Genomic DNA, 6,781 nt, shown 5'->3' with positions numbered 1-6,781 from the left:
GACACGTAACGCAGAGAGACGTGAGACGTCGTCAAGACATGAATAGTCATTTAAAGCTGCTTTTTAGACGCGAGGCTCCAACCAAAATTTGGCGCCAGTTAGGACGCCTTTTGAGAGCGAAGCGTCTTCCATGGCGCGCGGCGTCATCCAGACGTCAGCCAGCCACACAAACGGGAGGCGTCAGCCAGGACGCTTGGCTGACTAGAACGTCATCCAGCAGGGAAGCGTCATCCATTTATGGAGAGAAGCCCTGGGCTGTTGGCGCCTTCCAGGACTATTAAAGCGGGGAAGAGGAAGGAATATCATTCCCTTAGCCCCTCTCCTATTAGGAGTTTGTCTCCTCCAGAGGAAAGACGTACTGAATTAGCAGCGGAGACTCATCTAGACCCCGAGTTAGAAGTAAACTCGGAGGAGGAGTATCAAGGAAGAGAAGGACTGTCGAACTATAATGTTTTGACAGCCTTGCTTCTAGAGGAGTATGGAGACGACTTGACTCCTGCCTCTCCTCCTTCTCCGCGCTCTCTTTTTCTCGAGTGCAAAGACGAAGAAGAATCTTCGTTTTTTCTTAGAATGAAGCCCGCCATTTCGATGAAGAGGGCTCTTCAGTCTTTAGACTCTTGGATGAAGTTGAAGAAGGAGTTAGTTAGAACGGTCTTCTGCATGCCTCCAGCGAGACTAGCTGGTAAAAGAGGCATTTGATATCAGACGGGAGAGAATATGGGTATTTCTCTTCCGTCTACGTCAGAAGCGGACTTTTCGACCTTAGTTGACGCTTCATGTAGACAAGGTTTGAACTCTGCCCGTATAACTTGGGGCATTTCACTGGACCATCTCCTCAAGGGACTCTTTCAGGTATTGGAAGTTTTCAACTTCTTAGATTGGTCCCTTGGGTGATGTCCAAGAAAGCCCATGATTCTGAAGGACTCGAACCAGAAGTCCTTCTGTGTATTTGTCTTGTATAGACAAAGCGGTTCAGGATGGCTCGGTTGAGATCTCCTCTTTGTTTGGAGCAGGTCTTCTTAAAAAGAGGACAGTATATAGTGTCTTTTTAACCAAAGCGGTCTCCCACGCTCAGAGGGCAGCGCTTCTGTACTCGCCTTTGTCTGACTTTTTGTTCCCTTCTCAGTAGTGAAGGACATTTCTCGTTTCATTAACTGAGAAGGCGACTCAAGACCTTCTGACACAGTCAGTAAGGAAGAAAGAACCTGCACACAGCCCCAGAACACTGTCATTGTCTGATGAGAGAAAGACCGGGCCTACAACCTGACACAGATGTGCTAGATGCGAACATATAGGACAGATAAGGATGTCCGATGTGGACATTGCCAGACATCCTCGAGACTCTACCAAGCTCGAAGCTCCGGCAAGTGGGGAGGAGCCACCCAGGCGCGAGGCGCCAGGCAGGAGCGAGGCGCCAGGCAGGCGCGAGGTACCAGCCAGCGGCGAAGCTCCAGGCAGGCGCAAGCGCCACTCCAACAGGGCGCGAGACGCCAGCCAGGCGAGAAGCTCCAGGCAGCAGGCAGGCAGCAAACGCGCCAACCTGGCGCGAGACGCCAGCCAGGCGCGAGGCGCCAGGCAGGCACAAAGCGCCAACCTGGCGCGAGACGCCAGCCAGGCGCGAGGTGCCAGCCAGCCGCGAAGCTCCAGGCAGGCGCAAGGCGCCACTCCAACCAGGAGCTAGACGCCAGCCAGGCGCAAGGCGCCAGCCAGGCGCGAAGCTCCAGGCAGGCGCGAGGCGCCAGGCAAGCACAAAGCGCCAGCCAGGCGCGAGCAGCCAGCCAGGCGCAAGCCAGGCTCTAGGCGCGAATCTCCAGCTAAGACGCGAAGCGTCATCCAGATGCGAGGCGCCAGTCAAGCGAAAGGTACCAGACAAGCGCTAGGCGCCAACCAAGAGCGAAGCACCAGCCAGGCGCGAGGTTCCTGCCAGGCTTCAGGCTTCAGTCGGGTGAGATCCATTTCAAGAAAGCCCTGGTCTTCTTTGAAACATGGAGATCTCCTAAGCACTTCATTAGTGACTTGATTCCTTCAAACAGCTGAGAATTAAAAGCGCAGGAAGTGCGCGCTTTTGCAAATTCTTGTTCTTTACATAACAATATGTCATATAAGACATATTAGCTGTGTTGTACGGTAGAGGCAACTCTGTGTTGACTTCTCATTACCACAAAGGATGTCAAGTTAACCTACGAGAGATCCTTCTCTTTTTTGGTTTATACGTTTCTGCGGATACGTTACTGGGATAAGGAGCCGACACTGATCCTTAACTTTGAGTTAAAGTTTTTTAACTTAGTGAAATTATTGGGGTTTTTGAAAGGAGTGTGGGGATAACTCTTTCCAATTTGAGCGCGAACCCTCGTGTTAGGATCAGGTGATCGGGATCGGTGTTGCGCTCCTTCATAAGGTGTATTGTCATATAAGTGGATCAGCACCCATTGACAAAGTCCTTTCAGGCTCTGCCGAGTAAGTGGATAAGACCCCTTCGGCAGACCCACAACGAACTCTTGGCCATAGATCACATATCTCGCTAAAGTTTCTTGAGGTGATGCAGACTACTGGGCAAACACCCACGAAGTCTACACCTATCAGGTAGGAACCAAGGTTTTATTTATACCTACAACATATGTTGTTAACCTGTCTATTCCATATAGTAGCTGTCTCCTACCCTCCACCGAAGGGTGCCAATCAGCTATGTATATATCTGACAGGTAAGTTGATTGTATGAAAATGATATTGTTATGATACATAAAGTTTCATACATACTTACCTGGCAGATATATACGATTAGGGCCCACCCAGCCTCCCGCAAGGAGACAGGTGGAAGAGAAAAAATATGATAGAAAACAGGAATGGTTCCTAATCCTGCCACCCAGGGCAGGACGGTAGATCACCTGACCTACCTGCAGCGTGTGCCGCGAAATTTGAATTTCTGTCGGGGACGACGGAGTCTTAGCTATGTATATATCTGCCAGGTAAGTATGTATGAAAACTTTATTGTATCATAACAATATCATTTTAAAGGAATAGATGATGCAAAAATATGTTCAGAAATAATTATGTGCAATATAGTACACTCATCTCCTGTGAACAGTAACCATATGCAGATGCATATCTGAAAGAGAGACTGTCCCCGCAAACACAAGGTTCAGGTTACCACATTAACTTGTCATGTAGATCTAGATACACCACGAGAATAGCCGAGTTACCTTAGACCTAATTTAAGAGGTGTGAAGCAGTTTATAGTTCAATAAAAAGAACACCTGAAGGTGAAGAGTGCAGTTCACTTGGTCATGCATGCTATAATTAAAGTTATGTCCTTTTTTTAATGTTAATAAAAATTTCTTGTTTCAAAAAGCTAATTTACACTTGTAAAGTGCTCCTTATTATTTTCAGATTTTTTACTGTATCATTTATTATTTCAGTATGTATTTTTTATTTTTGTGGGTATGTATTTTCATTTCTACTAGAGCATGCGTCAGTCATTCATGTGCTCACTTCCATTTGCAGGTCAGCAGTTTCCCCCTTAGAGGAAGAAGATCGAGAGGGAGACAGAAAATTGGATGATGAGATAAAGTGAAGGAAGATATGGAGAGAAGAGGTCTGGTGGATGATGATGCCTTTGATAGAAGGCAGTGGAGAAGGCGCATCAGGCAACCGACCCCATAATGTAGGGATAACAGTGGAAAAGAAGAATAAGAAGAGTTTCCTTCCAGGAGCAGCCGAATTTATGTACACCCAGACACCTGCCCAGCAATCTACAATCCTTCAAAAAATGAATAACTTTTGGTGAGCAGTGCAGTCTTGACTTAGTCCTGATATAAAAAAAAAAAGCCCCTGGTTAATTTGACTCAGTAGGTTTTAGTTACGAAGGCACCGGTGGATTTGTCCTGTATTTTATTTCAGTTTGGTTGTGATAGACCGAATGAATGTCCATTTGTTCCGATACGTAATACAAACCCTCGGTCCTTTAACAATAGGAAGGTAACTAGCGGCAGCTGGGACGGTCGTAAGCTTCGAACAAGGGGAGAACGGTAGTTAACTGCTTGTCCGGTCGTGCGCGCGCCGCGCGCCCGGGCGGCTGAAGAATCACTTTTGCTTTCGGCCGTGGTGTGACAGGACGTGTTCGTCATCGCTCTGCCCGCTATTTTCGTCGTGTGCTTTGGATGTTACAATTTCTCTGATGGTTTGTGTGTGGTCTTGAATGAAATTGTAAGTACTTTGTTTTCATTTTTCATTGAGTGAAGATTAATTAATCATGGATCAAGAAGAGCTTTCGCCGCGCCCACCAACTGCCCGTAGAGTGTGTCCCGGGTTGGAGGGGCGTAAATGCGGCGGATTCCGCTCTTACCCAGATATTTGATCCTCATGAGTTTATGTTTTCGGTGTCGGGGGCGAGAATGCTCCCGAACCGAACCATGTGATGTATGTGTAAATTGGTCCGAGGCGCAGTGGGTGCTGTACGAGGGTAGGAAGAGGCCTAGGTTGACCAAGGAGTCGTCGGAAAGCTCTCCAGCGACTCCTTTGGTTACGGATACCTCGTCATCCTTCCTGCCTCCAGCTCAGCCCCCACGATTTGCGCCTTCCCCTGCGGGGGGGGTTTCGGAGTCCTTCTCCTCACTCGATCCGTCGAGTGTGGAGGAGGGTGCCCGATACCCGGATGTGCAATTGTATTCGGGGTCTTCCGTCCGCTCTGGGTGGGGTTCGTCCTCCCCCAGGCGTGAGGGTGCCCCTCTAACTGACCCGACTGTTCCTCCCTCAGGTGTGCTTCTGTGAGTGACGACTTGGACAGGTGTGGGCGTCGTTGGGACTGCAGGGCGCCCCCAGTATACCAGGGCTTGATTCAACGGCTAGCGTCGGGGTCGGCAGTGGTAACTCATGGTGTGGTTACAACTACGACCAATACGGTGTCAACACCAGCGTACGCCGCCCCTCCTCATGTGGTGTATACGCAACACATTGCGTCAGTGACTCCAACGGCGTCAATTCAAATGCCGATCGCTGCCGTGCTAAGAGGCGTGCCGCCGCCACCTGGGTTTTATGTGCTGCCGACGCCCGACTTTCGCTGCCCCAAAAGTTCGCACCCTGGATCTAACGCCCGTCCCAATGATGAGTTTGGCTGAGATGGAGAGGTCTGTACGCCGGATTATGCTGCCGTACCTGCCGTACCTGCAGCGAGTGTTGCTGGCCCAGCCCCTCGCGCCGCTCCTACGAAGCGCGCGGTGCGGGACTCTAATGTTGATGTTGCTGCTGGTGCTGGTCCTGCTGGTGCTGGTCCTATTGGTGCTGGTCCTGCTGCTGCTGGTCCTGCTGGTGCTGGTCCTGCTGGTGCTGGTCCTGATGGTGCTGGTCCTGCCGTGCCTGCCCCTGCCCACGTCGCGTCTCGTCATGGAGGTGCTGCACCGGTCTCAGGTCTTTCCGGACAGGATCAGTCGGGGCGTGTTGCTTCGGCAATTGGCCCGACTTTTCCGTGGATGGAAGACCTGACGTCCGTCCTGAGAGAGCTGACGAAGAAGAGGAAGAAGAAGAGGAAGATGTCGTCGTCGTCTTCATCGTCTTCTTCGTCGTCTGTTGCCGCCTCTTCCCCTTCGACTTCCCCTTAACGCTTCCAGCTCTCTAAGGCTTCCAAGCCGAAGAAGAAGAAGGCTGCCTCCTCCCCCCCTAAGAAGGCTCCTACGGGACCTTCGAAGGGCCCGTCTCGCTCTGGCGTGACGGGGGGTGCTTCTGCTGGTCCTCCTGTTCCCTCGGGAACGGGGCCCGTCTCCTCTTCTGAGAAGAAGAAGAAGACGGGACCAAGGATGTGCTGGCTAGCTGGTACATTCCGCGCCTGGTCTTAGTAGCACTGCTGCTAAGTCAGGTACCGGCTCGACTTCTCGTTCGCGAGAAGGTCCGAGTGTACGGTCTCCTTCGGGCGACCGTGCAGCCAATGTCAAGACGCCTGAGCTTGCTCACCGTCACGACAGAGGCACGGAGCAGAAGACTGTCGAGAGTCGCGCAAGTGACGCTCGCCAGGCCAGCGGCCGCTCTCGTAGCGACCAGCCGGTACCTCGGGTTGACGTGACGGTCTCTGACCGGCCACGGGTTGAGGCTGAGAAGAGGTCCCCTCGACCAACGCACCAGCTTCGGCTGGTACCAGCGGTTTGACGTGCCGTGAGGACGCTCACCGGTCTCACCGCGGAAAGCGAGCTCTGCAGATCACCTGACCGCCGCTCCCACAGGGACCGGACGGAGACGGTGGCCAGCAGCAGCTCGTCTGACGCACGAGATCGGGGTCGACGTGCTCAGTCGAGCCGCTCGCCACAGGTGAGCGGCACGACCAGGCCTGCAGCACGATCCCCACCGCGGGTTGGTGATCGGCTGCAGCCCCCCACGTACGCTGGTCCTGCCAGCGAACGGGGGGGAGCGTCAGGTCTGTCTCTCCTATACCTTCAACTTCCTCGGGCTACACCGGGAAGAGCGAGGTACCCAGGAGTGATCGTGAGAGGTGCGCCGCTCACGATCCCGCCACGACGCCGCACGAACCAGGCATGGTTGTAGGACCAGCCAGGTCGTTACGCGCAAGTGGTTGGAGGCGACCGTCAGGGGTCTGTTGCTGTTCCTCCTTCTGAAGGAGGAGGGTCTCGAGAGCTGCTCCTGTTGGAGGGACTGGACGGTCCTACTCCTCAGGACGCTGTAACTCCTGAGATCCAGAGGAACTTTGCCCAGGTTATTGCGCTGATTCGTCAGCACAACGACCTGGGGGAAGGATCGCCGCTACCACCATCTGAGCCCACATCCCGCTCGAGTCATT

This window comes from Macrobrachium nipponense, chromosome 3 (assembly GCF_015104395.2).
Source record: "Macrobrachium nipponense isolate FS-2020 chromosome 3, ASM1510439v2, whole genome shotgun sequence".
Taxonomy (NCBI): domain Eukaryota; kingdom Metazoa; phylum Arthropoda; class Malacostraca; order Decapoda; family Palaemonidae; genus Macrobrachium; species Macrobrachium nipponense.
The sequence above is the reverse complement of the archived record's forward strand: the minus strand, read 5'-3'. Positions refer to the sequence as shown.